A 20469-nucleotide genomic window follows, 5' to 3' on the forward strand; every position below is an offset into this window, starting at 1 on the left:
AGCAAAAAAGTCCCCTAGACCATAGGTCTACGGTGAAAATCGAGCCGCCCGATTTTGAGTTTAAGTTTTTATCCACGATTTTTTAACATTTTGGCATATAACGACCAAACCATTGAGATTTTCGATCCAACACAAAGACAAAAATTGTAAACAAGACAGTAATTAAGAACTCTCTAATACATCGCAAAGGCACTGGAATGCTTCTTCAGGCGGTTTTGGCCTTGAGAAAGTGAAAACTTTTTCGGAAAATGTCGATAAATGACACTGTGCTACAAAAGTTGACCAGAAAAAATTCAAATTCAAAGCTTGCACCTTCTCAAGGCCAAAACCGACTAAAGGAGCATTTCAATGCTTTTGCGATGTATTAGAGAGTTCTTAATTACTGTCTTGGCTACAATTTTTGTCTTTGTGTTGGATCGAAAATCTCAATGGTTTGGCCGTTATATGCCAAAATGTCAAAAAACGTGGATAAAAAACTTAAAGTTAAAATCGGGCGGCTCGATTTTCACCGTAGACCTATGGTCTAGTGGACTTTTTTGCTCAGTTCAATCCCAGGAATCAGAAAAGCGAGGGGGCCATTAAGGTTTTTTCCTTCCATCCAAATCTCCCCGGCCTACTGCATATGCCTCCTATTTTAATTTTTTTTTTTTTATAATATTAAATGAAATCTTTTCATTTGTAGAAATTCTTCCAAACTTCAAAATTTGTTCGTGTAGAGGACATTAAGCACCGACATAGCCATACAAGGAGGGAAGGAAAGTGGCCTTTTATCTCCTGGGAAGTTTCTTCATACCTTTTCCGTAGGTCTTGGAAAAATATGACATTTGATGGAGTGGAAATAATTTTCCGTATATGTTGGTGGCGTATATGTTGGTGGCTCCTGGGACGTTTCTTCATACCTTTTCCGTAGGTCTTGGAAAAATATGACATTTGATGGAGTGGAAATAATTTTCCGTATATGTTGGTGGCTTAAGGCTAGTAAATAGATTTAGATTTTTAATCACTACAAACCCTTTTTTTCGATAAAATTTCTGTAAACAAAACATTTCCGACAAACATACCTAAATATCTAATCTGTTTCAGTTAAGGGTCATGCTTAGAAAAAGGTCTAGGTAATCAAGTGTTAAGTGCAATGAACCGAATATTTAAATATTTTAGATAACCTAATCATGAGGTGTATGTATTTCTAAAATTATTACGCTTTTCGCATGGTTTTTGATTAGAGAAGAAGAAGAAGAATCACAAAAATAAGCAAATAAAAATCAGTCAACAACTAAAAAAAAATATGCACTCCTCACAACATCACCTTTTTTTGTTGGTTGCAGTGGATATGAAGGTTTTAAGTTCCACCGGAACTTATGTTTGTACGTCTGCAAAAAATGCTGATAACAAGATAAATACTCTAATAATTATAACAACTAAACAAAATAGATGATGATAAGGTAAATATTGTTGTCAGTAAATTCGTTGTCTTTTTGCATCATATCTGAAAGTTTTATCAAAGTCCAACTTTTTTGGCTTAAAAATAAAGAAACCCCTTAATTCGGAAATAATAGCATGTTTATAAATCAAATAAATCCTCATAAAGAAGGTTAACCCGGCAAAAACTATAATATAAACAGGCTATAACTTATAGGAAAAACTTTACGTGGAGACTCAATTATAAGAATTTTTTGACATTTTCAACAATTTCTTGTTCGATTTTATTATTTTCCATAACCACAATAACTTTGACAACTCCTCCCGCTTTCCAATCTAAATAAAACCTCATCAAATTATTGAATTTATTTTCTACCTTCTTTATCTTCAATACTACTCAGACAGGTTAAAGATTTGTTTACGCAAACTTGAAATTGTTATTCTTAAAATAATGTGGATATTTATATTCAAAAATATTTTCGACATTTGAACAAAAATGTCAAAACTGAGATTAGACTGTCTTTAATTTACAAAATAGAAATGTTCTAAGGCGCGATAAACAAAATCTTAAAGATGGTTTAACGATTTCATTATTTTCTAATATTTCTGATATAATAGAATATTGGCAGTAATTTTGTTATAAGCTCCTCTTTAAACAAAATCATTATCCAAATAAAGAATGTGGGGCATTCTTGACATAAATTCAAATATTAGAGTTTTTTGGCACTTAGAAAATTCTTATTAATTCTACAAGTTTTAAGGAACCTCATTTGTAAGGCCTCGTTATATAAGCAGACTTCGTGATATATATATTTAATTTTAGGATATTTCATACATTTTTTATTGAATATATAAAGGTTCCAATGCTGTGGATATTGAGTTCCCCTTTAACACCCGTTAAAGGTAGTGAGCTAACATGTGCCGCTCGTTCATCCATAAGAGCGATAAAAGCTTGAAATCGTCGGTTAGTAACCCACCCCGTAAAAAAAAAGAAAAAAAAAAACTCTAAAGTTAACGACTCCCGCAAGCGTTTTAAGGTCTATAGAAGCACCCTACGCATAATTTCTTTCAAAAAGGGTCTATAAAAGAACCCCTTCTTTCGGAAAGGTTCTATAGAAAATCACTTTCTTATAGAAAGGGTCTACAGAAGCAGCTTTTATTAGAGAAAGGATCTATAGAAGCACAATTTCTTTCAGAAAGGGTCTATAGAAGCACCCTTTTATTGAAAAAGGACCTATAGAAGCACCCCTTCTTTGAGAAGGGTTCTATAGAAGCATGCTTTTTTGAGAAGGGATATACAGAAGAACGCTTTTTTGAGAAGGGGTCTATCGAATCACCTTTTCTTTCAGAAAATGTCTATAGAATCACCCCTTCTTTCCGAACCGGTCTATAGAAGCACCCTTTTTTTTGAGAAAGGGTCCATAGAAGCATCCTTTCTTTGAGAAAGGGTCTATAGAAGCACCCCTTCTTTTAGAAACGGTCTATAGAAGCACCCTTTTTTCACAAAGGGTCTATAGAACCACCCATTCTGAAAGAAAGGTTCTATCTTTCTTTCAGAAAGTATCTATCGAAGCACCCTTTCTTTCAGAAAGTATCTATCGAAGCACCCTTTCTTTCAGAAAGTATCTATCGAAGCACCCTTTCTTTCAGAAAGTATCTATCGAAGCACCCTTTCTTTCAGAAAGTATCTATCGAAGCACCCTTTCTTTCAGAAAGTATCTAGCGAAGCACCCTTTCTTTCAAAAAAGTATCTATCGAAGCACCCTTTCTTTCAGAAAGTATCTATCGAAGCACCCTTTCTTTCAAAAAAGTATCTTTCGAAGCACCCTTTCTTTCAGAAAGTATCTATCGTAGCACCCTTTCTTTCAAAAAAGTATCTTTCGAAGCACCTTTTCTTTCAGAAAGTATCTATCGTAGCACCCTTTCTTTCAGAAAGTATCTATCGAAGCACCCTTTCTTTCAGAAAGTATCTATCGAAGCACCCTTTCTTTCAGAAAGTATCTATCGAAGCACCCTTTCTTTCAGAAAGTATCTATCGAAGCACCCTTTCTTTCAGAAAGTATCTATCGAAGCACCCTTTCTTTCAGAAAGTATCTATCGAAGCACCCTTTCTTTCAGAAAGTATCTATCGAAGCACCCTTTCTTTCAGAAAGTATCTATCGAAGCACCCTTTCTTTCAGAAAGTATCTATCGAAGCACCCTTTTTTTAAGAAAGTATCTATCGAAGCACCCTTTCTTTCAGAAAGTATCTATCGAAGCACCCTTTCTTTCAGAAAGTATCTATCGAAGCACCCTTTCTTTCAGAAAGTATCTATCGAAGCACCCTTTCTTTCAGAAAGTATCTATCGAAGCACCCTTTCTTTCAGAAAGTATCTATAGAAGCACCCTTTCTTTCAGAAAGTATCTATCGAAGCACCCTTTCTTTCAGAATGTATCTATCGAAACACCCTTTCTTTCAGAATGTATCTATCGAAACACCCTTTCTTTCAGAAAGTATCTATTGAAGCACCCTTTCTTTCAGAAAGTATCTATCGAAGCACCCTTTCTTTCAGAAAGTATCTATCGAAGCACCCTTTCTTTCAGAAAGTATCTATCGAAGCACCCTTTCTTTCAGAAAGTATCTATCGAAGCACCCTTTCTTTCAGAAAGTATCTATCGAAGCACCCTTTCTTTCAGAAAGTATCTATCGAAGCACCCTTTCTTTCAGAAAGTATCTATCGAAGCACCCTTTCTTTCAGAAAGTATCTATCGAAGCACCCTTTCTTTCAGAAAGTATCTATCGAAGCACCCTTTCTTTCAGAAAGTATCTATCGAAGCACCCTTTCTTTCAGAAAGTATCTATCGAAGCACCCTTTTTTTAAGAAAGTATCTATCGAAGCACCCTTTCTTTCAGAAAGTATCTATCGAAGCACCCTTTCTTTCAGAAAGTATCTATCGAAGCACCCTTTCTTTCAGAAAGTATCTATCGAAGCACCCTTTCTTTCAGAAAGTATCTATCGAAGCACCCTTTCTTTCAGAAAGTATCTATAGAAGCACCCTTTCTTTCAGAAAGTATCTATCGAAGCACCCTTTCTTTCAGAATGTATCTATCGAAACACCCTTTCTTTCAGAATGTATCTATCGAAACACCCTTTCTTTCAGAAAGTATCTATTGAAGCACCCTTTCTTTCAGAAAGTATCTATCGAAGCACCCTTTCTTTCAGAAAGTATCTATCGAAGCACCCTTTCTTTCAGAAAGTATCTATCGAAGCACCCTTTCTTTCAGAAAGTATCTATCGAAGCACCCTTTCTTTCAGAAAGTATCTATCGAAGCACCCTTTCTTTCAGAAAGTATCTATCGAAGCACCCTTTCTTTCAGAAAGTATCTATCGAAGCACCCTTTCTTTCAGAAAGTATCTATCGAAGCACCCTTTCTTTCAGAAAGTATCTATCGAAGCACCCTTTCTTTCAGAATGTATCTACCGAAACACCCTTTCTTTCAGAAAGTATCTATTGAAGCACCCTTTCTTTCAGAAAGTATCTATCGAAGCACCGTCTCTTTCAGAAAGTATCTATCGAAGCACCCTTTCTTCAGAAAGTATCTATCGAAGCACCCTTTCTTTCAGAAAGTATCTATCTAAGCACCCTTTCTTTCAGAAAGTATCTATCGAAGCACCCTTTCTTTCAGAAAGTATCTATCGAAGCACCCTTTCTTTCAGAAAGTATCTATCGAAGCACCCTTTCTTTCAGAAAGTATCTATCTAAGCACCCTTTCTTTCAGAAAGTATCTATCTAAGCACCCTTTCTTTCAGAAAGTATCTATCGAAGCACCCTTTCTTTCAGAAAGTATCTATCGAAGCACCCTTTCTTTCAGAAAGTATCTATCGAAGCACCCTTTCTTTCAGAAAGTATCTATCGAAGCACCCTTTCTTTCAGAAAGTATCTATCGAAGCACCCTTTCTTTCAGAATGTATCTATCGAAACACCCTTTCTTTCAGAAAGTATCTACCGAAGCACCCTTTCTTTCAGAAAGTATCTATCGAAGCACCCTTTCTTTCAGAAAGTATCTATCGAAGCACCCTTTCTTTCAGAAAGTATCTATCGAAGCAGCCTTTCTTTCAGAAAGTATCTATCGAAGCACCCTTTCTTTCAGAAAGTATCTATCGAAGCACCCTTTCTTTCAGAAAGTATCTATCGAAGCACCCTTTCTTTCAGAAAGTATCTATCGAAGCACCCTTTCTTTCAGAAAGTATCTATCGAAGCACCATTTCATTGAGAAAGGGTCTATAGAAGCACCATTTCATTGAGAAAGGGTCTATAGAAGCACCCTTTCTTTCAGAAAGTATCTATCGAAGCACCCTTTCTTTCAGAAAGTATCTATCGAAGCACCCTTTCTTTCAGAAAGTATCTATCGAAGCACCCTTTCTTTCAGAAAGTATCTATCGAAGCACCCTTTCTTTCAGAAAGTATCTATCGAAGCACCCTTTCTTTCAGAAAGTATCTATCGAAGCACCCTTTCTTTCAGAAAGTATCTATCGAAGCACCCTTTCTTTCAGAAAGTATCTATCGAAGCACCCTTTCTTTCAGAAAGTATCTATCGAAGCACACTTTCTTTCAGAAAGTATCTATCGAAGTACCCTTTCTTTCAGAAAGTATCTATCGAAGCACCCTTTCTTTCAGAATGTATCTATCGAAACACCATTTCTTTCAGAAAGTATCTATCGAAGCACCCTTTCTATCAGAAAGTATCTATCGAAGCACCCTTTCTTTCAGAAATTATCTATCGAAGCACCCTTTCTTTCAGAAAGTATCTATCGAAGCACCCTTTCTTTCAGAAAGTATCTATCGAAGCACCCTTTCTTTCAGAAAGTATCTATCGAAGCACCCTTTCTTTCAGAAAGTATCTATCGAAGCACCCTTTCTTTCAGAAAGTATCTATCGAAGCACCCTTTCTTTCAGAAAGTATCTATCGAAGCACCATTTCATTGAGAAAGGGTCTATAGAAGCACCATTTCATTGAGAAAGGGTCTATAGAAGCACCCTTTCTTTCAGAAAGTATCTATCGAAGCACCCTTTCTTTCAGAAAGTATCTATCGAAGCACCCTTTCTTTCAGAAAGTATCTATCGAAGCACCCTTTCTTTCAGAAAGTATCTATCGAAGCACCCTTTCTTTCAGAAAGTATCTATCGAAGCACCCTTTCTTTCAGAAAGTATCTATCGAAGCACCCTTTCTTTCAGAAAGTATCTATCGAAGCACCCTTTCTTTCAGAAAGTATCTATCGAAGCACCCTTGCTTTCAGAAAGTATCTATCGAAGCACCCTTTCTTTCAGAAAGTATCTATCGAAGCACCCTTTCTTTCAGAAAGTATCTATCGAAGCACCCTTTCTTTCAGAATGTATCTATCGAAACACCATTTCTTTCAGAAAGTATCTATCGAAGCACCCTTTCTATCAGAAAGTATCTATCGAAGCACCCTTTCTTTCAGAAATTATCTATCGAAGCACCCTTTCTTTCAGAAAGTATCTATCGAAGCACCCTTTGTTTCAGAATGTATCTATCGAAACACCCTTTCTTTCAGAAAGTATCTATCGAAGCACCATTTCATTGAGAAAGGCTCTATAGAAGCACCCCTTCTTTGAGAAAGGGTCTATAGAAGCACCCTTTCTTTGAGAAAGGGTCTATAGAAGCTGAATGTCGAGAAACGGCAAACATAGCAGATAGTACAAAACTAATCCGCTCATCTGACTCAAATACTGGAAGAAACACTCCTTGTCCCGATAATGGCAAATAATAGCCCATTCTCTTCAGACTGTCACAAAATCTATGCTTGGGTAAAACATAACCTAAAAATTTATGGTACGATCAGGAGTATCGTAAGGCCACTGAAGAGAAGGACGCGAATGTGGTAACTGATACATATAGAGTACTGAGGATCTGGAATGAGCATTTCATGTTGTTCTTAGTACCAGATATGGGCGGCAATGAAATATACCACAGAACCAATCGCAAACGACGATGTTGACAGCAATTCATCTGCCGAAAAAAAAAACAATAAAGCAGAAGGACCTGATGGACAGCCCGCCGAGCTGTTCAAGACCGGTGGCGAGGAGACAAGACGGTTTGTGCCAATTCAGGCATAAGTTTCCTACCCATCACATACAAAGTGCTGCCGAGCGTACTGTGTGAAACGTCTAAAACCTATGGTCAATAATATAATCGGGTCATACCAATGACCAGTTATATCAACAATCGACGAAATCTTCAATCTTCAATCATTTCCTCGACTATAAGACCGTCTTCGACAGCCCAATTAGATCAAAGGGTTCCAAAGCATGTCTGAGTTTGGAATCCCTTAAAATCCGCCACGAACTATTTTAAAGATACTATTCCAAGAAAATAACAATCAAATATATGTAGTTCATTCATCTCGTTCCTTTTGTCCTTCTGGTTCCTATTGCTCATATCGTTGTTTTAATTCAACCTGTGTATAAAATTTTCAATAGAATGCAAAGTGTTTTTTTAAATGCTTCTGTTTTTTTTTTTTTTTTTTTTTTTTTTTTTGTAAAAAATTCTAAATTTTTTAAACATTTAAATAAAATAAATAAGTGCAGCAATATTTTCAGGTTTCGAAACAGATCATAAATTCGCCTCACATCCCATTAATATTATTGCTTTTATAATGGAACAACGAAATCACCATTATCATTTATTAGAATTGTCAAATTGCACTCTAATAAAGCATATAAATTTTAAATATTAACAAAATACATTTACAAATTACAATATTTTTAATTCAATTAACAGTTTGACACAATGTGACATATGAAAGAACGATAGAATTAAAAGGAGCGATTTAAATAGGTGTTTTGGGAATTTACGTCATTTAGTTCACATATATTTTATGGATTTGACAACTTAAATGACGCATTTTTTATGAAACATGTTAGATGTAAATGTCCCCTTATGAACGACATTAATGAACTAGTTCCGTTTGATAAAATGAACTGAAAAGTATTTTTCGTTCAATGAAATATGCTCTGTTCGAGAACCTGCAAGAAGCTACTAAATTTTACTACGATAACATTTTTTCCTTCCCAGTCAGCATTTTTTGAAAATTTTAATCAAATTCGAGTCTTTTTTGATCCGACTGCACGATTAAAAAGCTAGAATATGAGCTCATTTTCTGATCATAAATGACTCCTTTGTCGGTAGGAAAACATAACCTCAGGCGACTCTTCTAAACAAATCACAAATGAGTCTTTTTCGAGTCGTATTTCAATCATTTATTGGTGTTTTGTTGATTAATTTCGGACCCTTTTTCGAGTCTTTTTAGAGTCATGTTTATAATCATTTATGAGTCTTTAGGGAGTCATTTATGAGTCTTTTTGTTAGACGAAATAAATTAAAAAAATTTTCTTTTTATTCTTCTTTGTTTCTTTCCTTTGTTTTATAGTCTTTTCTGCTTTGTTATGTCTTTTAATTATCCTTTATGTTGCTTGGTGGTTAGTATACGGCTTCTTCATTTCACTTGGCAAAACCTGTTGTGTTGTGTTTGTCTGTACCTTTAATATTATACGTTACATTTATATCAAAATTTTGTAGAAAGTGTATATGAGAATTTTATTTTTTTATTTACAACCAAATAAAAATAAAACAAAACAATCAGTTTTTAATCACCTAACTGTTCAAAATATGATCAGAGTATACATAATTATAATCACTTTTCAAACACCTGTATGACCCTTTTTTGATTAAGCATTTTTCAATCTTCCAGATGATCAAAATGTGACAATAAATAACAAAAAATTGTCACATTTTAAACACCTCAATGATTTATTTGTGATTGCTACACATTTGTTGTTGTATTTTAAATTGAACTCTTTTTAATCATTACAGGGAGTCAGTTTCGAGTCCCTTTCTGATCACACAAGCGACTTAATCAATTTTTGATCACCAAAAGGACTCTAAAAAGACTCCTCAATGTGATTTTTGAAAAAACAGTCTTCTAAATGCTATCTGGGTTTATGTTATCGGAAAACATTTTTAAAATTAGTAGATTCTTGCAGTACTGGCATGGTAGAACAAATACAAGGTAAAGTTAATACTACAACAAATACAACTCGAACAACAACCACAAAGGAATTTGTTTTTGTTTGTAACGTTACTGTCAGTTGTATTTGTAAACAAAACAAGGAAATGTCTATAAATTATTGGAATTTAAAAAACTAATAATTTTTCACATTTGGTTGAATATTTTGGAAAACATGAATGAAAATTCGTTACATTTTCAATTTTTATGGTTCCACATCATTCCACTAAATGCATAAATTCTCGCAGAAAGTAGAATTCTTGCAGAAAAGTTTGGGGTCGCTGGAAATTCATAGAAAAAGGAGAAGCTGTTTCAATGTTTTGTTTTAGAAATCAAAGAAGCACATGTTTATTAGGGCTTTATTTTTTTAAATTTTAACAAAATACGGCACATATTAACAAACGTTGTATCGCCTCTACAAGCGGTGATTTACTACGCGGCTTATCGTTCGAACTTGGAGGAGGTTACATATCATTGATATGAAGACTTCTTTCTGGGAAATGGTTTTTTCCGAATGATATATTTTTTTTTCTCAAAAAATATATGTACCTAATGTACATCGAAATAGAAATGAATGTATAAAATGTCATATGAAATTTGACACTAACACTACAACCCAGTTCAGTCAGCTGGGTATTGCTGCTACCTTTTCTTGTTCTACCATGCAGTACTGGAACAAACCAATAGATTGTACAACACTGTGGCTGTGTTCTTGTTTTGGAACTTAAACCGAAAACACATCCAACGTTTCAGTAAAGTTGGGCGCCATTTCAGATAAAATAATAAAAGAGCAAGGGCAACATAGATCGAATTTTTCTTTATCCGTTTCATCAGAAATGACGTCCAACGTTTGATGGGAATTTATCGTAGCCTAATTACTTCTGAAAATGACAAAGAATGTGAAAAAATGTTTCACTCTCACTCTGCGACGAGAAGGAATGCAAGAATTCATTGATGCATAGACCAGGATGTAAATCCTAATCTAATGAGGTTCATGGAGAGTATATCACTTAGAACCTACGGGAAAGCTTGATGATCCAACGTACGTTCAAACGCATCGTCGAATGATTGGAATGTAAATGATGACACTGTCACACTCAAAAGTAGAGGAAGATTTTATAAGTCTGTATTTAGTGCAGATAACTATAACTAAAATGTACATGAATATTTTACTGAATCCAAAGCACACTGATTTTCAATGAGTAGTATTTCGTTTGCTCAGAAGATGAATATACATATTCAAATACACGAGCTTTCACGGTGATTTCCTCCACTAATTCATATGAACACTGCAAGTTTAGGAGCTCTATGGAGTTTAGGAATTATTATTACCTACAAGAATTTTAGGAACACCTTGTACTTTTAGGAACACTATTAGTTTTTAGAAACTAAATGTGTCCGTAGGAACTAAAAGAATGTTTATCAATCTAAATGAGTTTATAGGAACCTAGTTACTTCATCGGAAATGCACAAGTTCTTGTGAACTTTTCGTATACTTTGGGATCTTAGGGAGACTAGCTATTGTTTATGAACTTCATGTAAGTGCTTGAATTTTCGAACACCAAGAGCTTTTATTAACCCCATTATTTTTTGTTTTATGTCAGAAAATGAAAATGTTCATGAAAATGTTTCGACTTTATGGGTAAGAAGAGAGAAAGGAAGCTCTTTCACCTCCCCCCTCTCCCAGATGTTACAAAGGTTCATGTTATATTTTCAATATCTGACACAAGAGTACACGATCACATTTTCTTATGAGCTTCTTGAGATCTGCACAAGTTCTTATCATCCTCTCGAATTCTTTGGAAACCTTTGTCTTCTATTGAACTTCACGGTTTCTGTTGAACACGGCGAATTCTGCTAAACTCCATCTGTTTCTTTAACATATCCTTTGTTCCTTTACGTGTTTAATGCTAAAAGTGGTAAAAGAGAAAACTGTCAAAATTGCTCTCTCATGACCAGTTTTACCAGAAAAGTAAAGGAACGAAAAAATGGTAGATCTGGTAGCAATGTCAAAAAGAAACATAAAAATTCACATTCTTCTTTTATTTCACAGTTTCTAATTTTGTTTTGTCAGCGTTCGCTTTTCATCTTTTGTTTTTGTCCATTTTCTTTCTTCATTGTGAAATAATCGTCAAACAAATGTCGAAAAATCAGTTCTACAATTTTCTACCCAAAGAAATTGGTCTGGTAACCTGTTGTAGAAGAGAAAGGCGTAACTGCACTCTCTCCTCTCCCTCTCTCTTAAAAATTGCTTCCAGTTTTACCACATTTTGGGGTTAAGGAACGATTTAGGTCCATACCTAGATACGGACGTATACCCAGGGAGTGTGTGTTGAAAAAGTAAAACACATGTATTCTTATGAGAACTACCGAAATACGTCGAGCGTATACTTTTTATAAGTTGAAAAAGTTTAACTTTGACAGAACTTTATTGTTTGTATGTGTGTGTGTTTTGTATTTTAAAAACAAAAGCCCAACAAAACATGAAATACAATTCATTGCAAAGGAAAATTATTTGTTTTACGAATGAAAACATTTAAGTATGTTTCGGTCGCGGAATTTGTGTTTTAAATGTGATTTGGGACTCAACGTATTTGGTTAATACGGACGCTCAGAGAGCGTTATTTTGGTAGGTTGGTGAAATATTTGTGTACGTCCCGTCGTTATTTAGGTTTAGCAGTTACAGGTTAAAAATGGTAACCTCAGGTAAGTAAAGGAACACAACTATAGAGTTGTGTAGTTCCGAAACAAACTAGTTCCAAGAAACTAATCCGCACAAGAAAATTAGAGTTGGGCCATCTAGTTCCCGGAGCTGATCGATCCTTCTAGTTCCTTTTCACAGAAGGAACTAGTTCCTTAATATAGTTCCAGATATAGTTCAACGAATCTTCCTCTTTCGTCGCTTTTTGGGTTTGGTTGGTTCAAAATAGTACCGAGACCGAAATGTTTTCATGGTTTGGTGGATAATGACGACGGAAGATCGAAGTAGGCTTTAAATTGAAGGAACGAGAAGAAAGAAAGGAACTGTGTATATGAACTAACGGAACTATATAAACTATATAGTCCCAACAGTTCCTTGTCCCGTATAGTTCCTTACTAGGCGTTTACACACAGACAGTATTGGCAAGACAATAGCAAAGTTACAAACCATTTTCACCAATACATTCATACTTTTCTCTATACATATTTAAAAATTTATAAATGTATTTGTGAAAAAGGTTTGTATTTTTGCTATTGTCTTGCCAATACTGGCATTTGTAAACGCAGGGTTAGAACTAGTTCGTTCCGGAACTGCACAACTCTAAAGGAAATATTGAAAGTATATCCAGCCCTTGCGTTTATACAGTTCCTTTCGTTCTTCTCGTTCCTTCAATTTAACGCCTGCGTCGTTGTTGTTTCCATCATACCATGAAAACATTTTGGTATCGGAGCTATTTGGAACGAAGGAAACAAAAAGAACGATGAAAGAGAAAGATTCGTTAAACTATTTTGGTCTCGAAACTATTTGGAACGAAAAGAACAATGAAGATTCATGAACTATGTCGGTCTCGGAACTATGGAACTATATTAAGGAACCAATTCCTTTTGGGAAAAGGAACTGCAAAGATCGATCAGCTCCAGGAACATAAATGTCCAACTCTACTTTAACACACTATGGGCCATTATTACATGTGTTTTTTTACTATCTGATGGATTTGAAAATGCAAAATAAACCAATTTGGAGCCATTAAAAACATAATTGTTACATTGAAAGTTAATGCCAAGAAGCTCCTCTTTGAAATTCAATCATCACTTTTATCTTTAAGTTAACCGGAACGCTATAAATCTGTTTGGTAAATCCAAACTATAACAAAAGAAGACTTATAATAATGGGGGTATTTCTTAAGCCGATAGCCGTAGTCGTTAGTGCTTTTAGCTAAAAGTTTATAATAATTTTGAATTGTAATAAATATGTAAATAAATAAAAATAAACACTATTTCTTCTGAACTTCACTAGTATGTGAGAATACTCTTAAAAATGCATATGAACGCCACAAGTTCTTAGAAACACCACGCTTAGTTAGAAGTTTCGCAGGTACCTATGACCTTCGTGAGTAATCTAATGCTTGGTTTACATTTACGAAATCCACTCGATTTCAATTGTCAATTCCTTTGCGTATACGTCAAATGAAAACTCATCTGAAATCCATTGGATTTCATTTGACGTTTAAGCAATGGAATTGACAGTCGAAATCGCGTAGATTTCGTAAATGTTTTATTTGTAAACCCAGCGTGCTCATCTAAAGTTCACAGATTCCGATGAACTCGACGAATTCGGCAAAGCTCAAAAAAGTTCTTCCTGTGAATTCCACCACCATATGAAATACTTGAAATCATTCAACGTCATATAAGGATAAGCTTAAGGAATACAAAAAAGCAATAGCCAAGGCAAAAAAGCAAGCCTGGATTGAATTCTGTGGATCTCTAGATAGCACCAAAGATACAGCCAGACTAAGCAAAGTTATGGCAAAGGGTCACTCAAATCCCAACTACATACAGACAAATAACGGTACCTGGTCAGAAAACTCGATCGAATCTCTTGAAATCTTTCTTACGACGCACTTCCCCGGTTGCACGGATAGAATCATCGAAGAGCAAACCAATAAAGCTTGAAGCCGAAAAGATAATAAGTCCGAGTAAAGTCACATGGGCTATTAACAGCTTCTCTCCCTACAAATCTCCGGGGCCAGATGGTATTATACCAAAAATGCTTCAAAGCGCGGAGAGCATAATTAACCCCTTGCTAGTACACATCTAGAGTAGATGTCTATCCCTAAACTACGTCGCTACGAGTTGGAGACAAAGCTGGAAAACGTAGTCACGAAAATTCTAAAGACTTTATACCCATAAGTCTCTCATCATTTCTGCTTAAAACACTCGAAAGGCTCATCGACGTGTATATTCAAAACATGATGGAGAACTCAAATAACATATTGTTACGGAATTAGATTTAACTAATCTCCGTGTAGACGTTGTTTTATTCCCCGATACGATTTGTACCAAATAAAACAGTGCTTTATTTACTTTATTACACTTATTCGGAGCTGACTGTTATAGCTAAGTACACAGCTTTACTTTACTTCTTCACTAGTCGATGTTTACACTTCGGTATAAAATTCACAACTAAAACGTCATTGCCATTTCCCCTGTATTTATACCCCAAAGTCTCCCTGTTCTAGAAGTATCCACAAAGTCTGGCAACATCTCGAATCTGTGCAACGAACACACAGACGCACGTTCGCACTAAGCGAACAACTATACTCACATACACACATGGGGGGGAATACAATTGGACGACAAGCACAGTAATGACGTAACTACAACAACAAACAGATGCAAGAAATAACGAAGTAACAAACTAAACAATAATTACATGATTGTGGCAAAACAAAACAGAAGCACATAAATGAAAGGTAAATAACTAGAATAATGAAGAGATTTCTACATGGTAGTTGTTGTTGTTGCTTAAATAAAGTAACTGCGTAATAAAACTTTACGTTACAATTAAAATTTTTAAATTAACGGAAATTAAACTAAACTAACTTAAACCTATCAGTTACATTCGTAACAATATCTTCAAGTCAACACGCTTACCTTAAAGAACGCTCGACAGACACAGCCCTACATGAAGTCGTTAGAACTATTGAGATGTCCTTGGAGCACAAACAATACACCTTAGCAGCTTTCTTGGATATAGAAGGCGCTTTCAACAACGTTAGCACCTCAGCAATAGAACAAGCTCTATATAACTTCGGCGTGGAACCATTCATCAGTGGTTGGATTACCACCATGCTGCAGAGTAGAGTCATTAATGCCACACTGAGAAATAGCATGCTGTCGAAGCACGTAAATCGAGGAACTCCACAGGGAGGGGTGATCTCGCCACTGCTTTGGCTCCTTGTGATTAATGAAATCCTAAGCAAACTTGACCAAATGGGGATTAAGGTGGTTGCTTATTCCGTCCGTGCTGAGTGGTTTATTTCCGTCCGTGCTGAGTGACATCATGAGCCCTGAAATCACTGGATACTTGGGCCGCAAGTAGTGGTCTGGGGGTAAATCCAGGGAAGTATGAGATGGTGCTATTTACTACAAAAACCAAATATGCAATCACCAATCTTCCTCGACTACGAGGTCAAGAAATACCACTATCAGATCACGCCAAATACCTAGGCGTTATCCTAGATTCAAAACTGTCATGGAAACTTAACATGTAACATCGTGCTCATAAAGCAACCGTTGCATACTACACATGTCGCAAAATGTTTGAGAGCCGCTGGGGTCTCAAACCCAAAATGGTGTTATGGATGTACACCAGCATAATAAGACCAATACTCACATATGGAGCACTAGTTTGGTGGCCAACAGTGGGAAAGAAAACAATTCAGAGAAAACTATACATCATACAAAGATCGGCATGCATCGGGGTGACACGGGCAATGAGAATAGATCAACACATCAAACCAACTGCGGCCTGCAATGCCGCAAGGCTACGTGCTCTAGGAACGTGGAGAGACAGAGCTTACGGACATGCCTGTGTGCTTCTCAAACTACCGGGAAAAATAGCAACTAATGCTGATTACTGCACACCTGCAATACTCGTAACTTTTGATCAGCCTTTTAAAGTTAAATTTCCAAGCAGGAAAGAATGGAACTCCACTGACGGGGTACGACATCATTGTATACACGGACGGCTCTAAGATGAATTGTAGAGTCGGCTCTGGTGTCTACTCGGAAGAAGCAAAAATATCTAAATCCACAAAGCTACCTGAAGATTGCAGTGTTTTTCAGGCGGAGATACTGGCTATAAAGGAAGCTTGTAATATACTTCTACAGCACCCCTCACCAAACTCAATAGGAATTTTTGTTGACAGTCAAGCGGCGCTTCTAGCATTGAAGTCAAACATTGTCACATCAAAGCTGGTGAAGAAATGTAAAGAAGAACTTGCTAAGCTAGGGCTTCTGACCAGAGTAGTTCTTACTTGGATCCCAGGTCATAAGGGTCTTGTTTGAAACGAAAAAGCAGACGAACTAGCTAGAGCGGGATCTGCCTCTAACGAACTTCCAAGGGCGTCAGTCGCAACACCAATGGGAGTAGTTAAAGGGGATATCTTTAAATACTATCTTTAACAAGCAGAGATCAGATGGGACAAGACTGAAACCTGCAAAATATCAAAATCTACATGGCCACACTACAACATCAAACGTACAAAGTTCCTGATTAGCCAAAATCGACGGAACCTGGCAAGACTAATTGCGGTGCTAACAGGTCGCTGGGCCATTGGTAACCATGCAAAGCGCTTACATATTCCACACAATGACTACTGTCGCAGCTGCGGAAACGAAGAAGAGGATGAAACGGTTTTACACCTCCTCTGCTCCTGCCCTGCACATTTGCAAAGAATATTTAAAACTCTTGGACGACCGTTCCTACACGATCTTGCTGAGACAACCGAACTAGGTCTGTGAGACCTTCTGAGGTTTCTCAATTCATCAGGTTGGATATAATTTACCAACTTACTATAACGGAATAACAATCTCTACCCGAGTAGTGTGGTTGAGGCTATGAAGATTATAGCCACCACGTAAACCAACCAACCATCTTCTTAAATGGTCTCCAAGAGTTCCTATTAAATGAACCCCAAGACTTTCAGGATTTTCAACTTAACGAACTCTAAGAGTACCTTTTAAAAGAACTTAACGATTTCCTCTTCCTGATTTTATTTGCACTACACAACTTCTTACTCTTGTGCCAGACATTGAAAATATTACATGAACATTTTTAGGTTTTAGGAGAGAGCGGAGTTGAAGGAGCTCCCTTTTTATAAATAAACTGAAAACATTTTCATGAAAATTTTCATAGTCTGGCACAAGACATACGAACTTAAGGAATATTTCGTTAACTACAAGTCTTATGAAATCCAGGATTTTCTAATGGATTTCTCGAGTTTTTATGAACTTCTTTCATTCTTATAAACCCTGTGAACTCCATTAGTTCCAAGGATCTACGCAGTTTCTTATAAAAAGTCTATGTATTTTCGAACTGTTTGCGAACTCAACAAGTTCACAGTTAGGAACTTGTTCCTGTAAAGTCCACTAGTTTTTAGGAACTGTGGCATTTCGTATGAACTTCACTAGTTTAAAGGAATTCTACTAGTTCTGAGGATTATCAATTAGTTCTTATGAACACCTGGTTCAACTTCCAAGTTTTAAGGAAGTACGGAACTTCATACGAACTCTATTCTTAGAAACGTAATTAGTTCTTATGAACTCCAGGATTTCAAGGAAACTTTCCTCTAGATAATTGATAGGAGGTTTTATTTACAGGTATTTATGTTCCGAATGCAACCGTGGTGAAATAGTATACACACTCGCGTGGTATGCTGAATGTCCGGCTTTGATTCCCAGTCCAGGCAACATCAAATGTTTAAAGATAGCGAAAATATCCCTCAGTGTGTTGAGTTGCTGACAAATTTTCTGAGTATTTTCCGGGATGTTTGTGGAACAACCATATATGTATTTATGTTCTTAAGACATTCCGTGAGGATAAGTAAAAGCAAGGAGAATGATTTTTATAGAGGTATGATAATGGGATTTTTGCATTTCCTCACCACAAAACAAAAGCGCATATTTTTAATTTTCGCCTTATTGGCGCTTCGTGAAATTTTACAAAAACTTTTTAGAGGTCCAACAACCATTTTTGAATTTAACTTTTCTTTTCACAACAGGACATTACCTTAAATATACGGATTTTAATGTATTTCTTCACACTTTTTCTTTTTTTTTTTCAAATATATATTTTTTTTTATTTTTAGTCCTTTAAACTCTTGCACCGTTCATGGTTTTCATAAAACATTTCATTCTTTGATCCTTTTTAATGTCTTCCTTTTTTAAGATTTAAAATAAGTTCCGTTTAAGTTACGTTATTTTTCTACGCGTAAATCTCGCCAGGTGAGTGGAAAAATAAAGAATCCGCTTAACTATTGTATCCCGACCAGAAGAACTCTTCAACTGAAAATTGAAAATGATAACAAAATATTTTAACATGTCGTGCTGTCGTTCCGCCACCGTTTCATCTTCATCTCATCATCTCGACTCGTTGATTCGTTTGATATTATGTTGTCTGTCGCTGATGCCGATGCTGCCGGACTGCCTGCTGGCGCTTCAAACACCAGCACAGCGTCGTAGTAAATCAGAAATCAGAGCTAATGTCTGTTCCATTCCTAATCTACAGTTGTATGCATTGTGTGATGTGATCTGAAGCGATGTATTTGAGATATCAAGTGAAAACAGAAAAAAAAAAAAATCCAATGGAGATATGTAGGTACTACATGGGCGCAACAATAACAATTCCTATGTGTGTTCCATAATACAGTGGAACAGTTGTAATAGATAAAGAACTACCAAATAATTAAAAATTGGTCCGTCCCCTTTCAGCTGGACACAATTTGCCCATTTCAAATATGCAAATGTTTTTCTATTAAATAATGACAAATAGACTTGATTGGAGATTTCTAGTTCACAAGATCGTAAATGATTTGAGTATTAGAATACAAATTGATTTGATAACGAAACGGGCCTTAATAATATATACAGATGATGGGCTTTCATCCGTTATCACTACACAAATTTTGAACCAGTTTGTTTTTGTTTTATCTAAACATAATACGGCTATAAAATTTTGATTGAATAATATACATAACTCCGAAAATATTGTAAGACACAATCAATGCGCCGCCTAGTAGAGCACTACATAACTTTGTTGTTGTGTTATTTTAAATTTGAATATTGTTTACTTCTTCTTTAAAAAATCATTTTTTAATGTTTGTATATTTATTTTTAAAATTTGAAATTCAATCATAGTTATAATTTGAATTAATTTGGCAAGCATTTTAACTTCGTGATTTTTTTTAATCGATTTAACTTAATCTTATTGAATTTCATATGCCATGTTCCAGAACATGCGATCATCTAAAAGTTTTGACATTTTTACTTCATTTACTTAAATATTTTTACAAGTCTTCGTGTACGCCTTGTGAATTACAAAATAAAATATGGAATAAATGACTACATACCACAACATCACCGTGGTGACAGGGGAGACTTCTCTCATATCAATTAGTGTACCCCGATTCATACTGGCTAAATGATATGCGACCTATTTTTTATCGCCGAATCCGACCGGTGTGTATTACGATATCACTTGTAGGGAAGTTTTTCATGGCTGAAATACTCGGGAAATGTAAGCCAACATTACACTGAGGAGAACTTTTGCCGCGAGACCTTGGAACTGCAAAACTGTGGCGCCCAACTTGTAATATACTTACCACAAACTAAAGCGTCAAAAACCGTCTAAATTGACTGAAAAAATTAGAACAGTATCTCTATAACATTCTTAAGATTTGTGTTGATATTAAAAAAAAAATAAAAACTACAAGTTCTTATAAACTTCCTGAGTTCCTATGAACCCCATAAGTACCAACTAACTGCCTGATTTTCTATGAAATCAACGAATTTCTACGATGTTCATGAATTCGCACGAACTTCATGCTGAGATCCAATGAACTCTGTGAGTTTATGGAGTTTGTAGGAGGTGTAAGAGTTTCTAGGAACTCACAGAGTTCCATAAGAAATCACAAAGTCCACAGGAGTTCCTATGAATACCATAAGAAATTGCTGATTTTCTAGGGAGTTCCTGTGAACACTTTTAGTTTTTATAAATTCTGTGCGTTCCTAAGGACTATGTACGTTACTAAGGAGATCCTAAGAACTCCACGAGTTCATATGAACTCTGTGCATTCCTGTGAACTCTACGAGTTCATATGCGTTCCTATGGACTATGTGAGTTCCAACATACTCATATGAAATCCGTGAAATTTTCTGAAATTATGATTTCCAACCGTGACTTTCTACGAACTCTAGCTGTTCCTATAAGCTCTTTGAA

The 20469-nt window shown here is 35.8% G+C and overlaps 1 protein-coding gene across 2 annotated transcripts in view; it reads right to left on the reverse strand.

Moving 5' to 3' along the window:
- Positions 1 to 19730, reverse strand: part of LOC141405175 (sodium-dependent nutrient amino acid transporter 1-like) — a 32233-nt gene extending 12503 nt beyond the window's left edge. The window contains exon 1 of one of the 2 annotated variants that reach the window (XM_073989249.1): positions 18262 to 18540. The gene's annotated coding sequence lies outside the window, so the exon portion shown is untranslated. Of the gene's footprint in view, positions 1 to 18261; positions 18541 to 19600 lie in introns of those variants that run through there. The other variant, XM_073989250.1, reaches the window with a different exon arrangement.
- Positions 19731 to 20469: the final 739 nt, after the last annotated feature.

Source organism: Musca autumnalis, unplaced genomic scaffold (genome assembly GCF_047663935.1).
Source record: "Musca autumnalis isolate F117 unplaced genomic scaffold, ASM4766393v1 scaffold_5, whole genome shotgun sequence".
Taxonomy (NCBI): Eukaryota; Metazoa; Arthropoda; class Insecta; order Diptera; family Muscidae; genus Musca; species Musca autumnalis.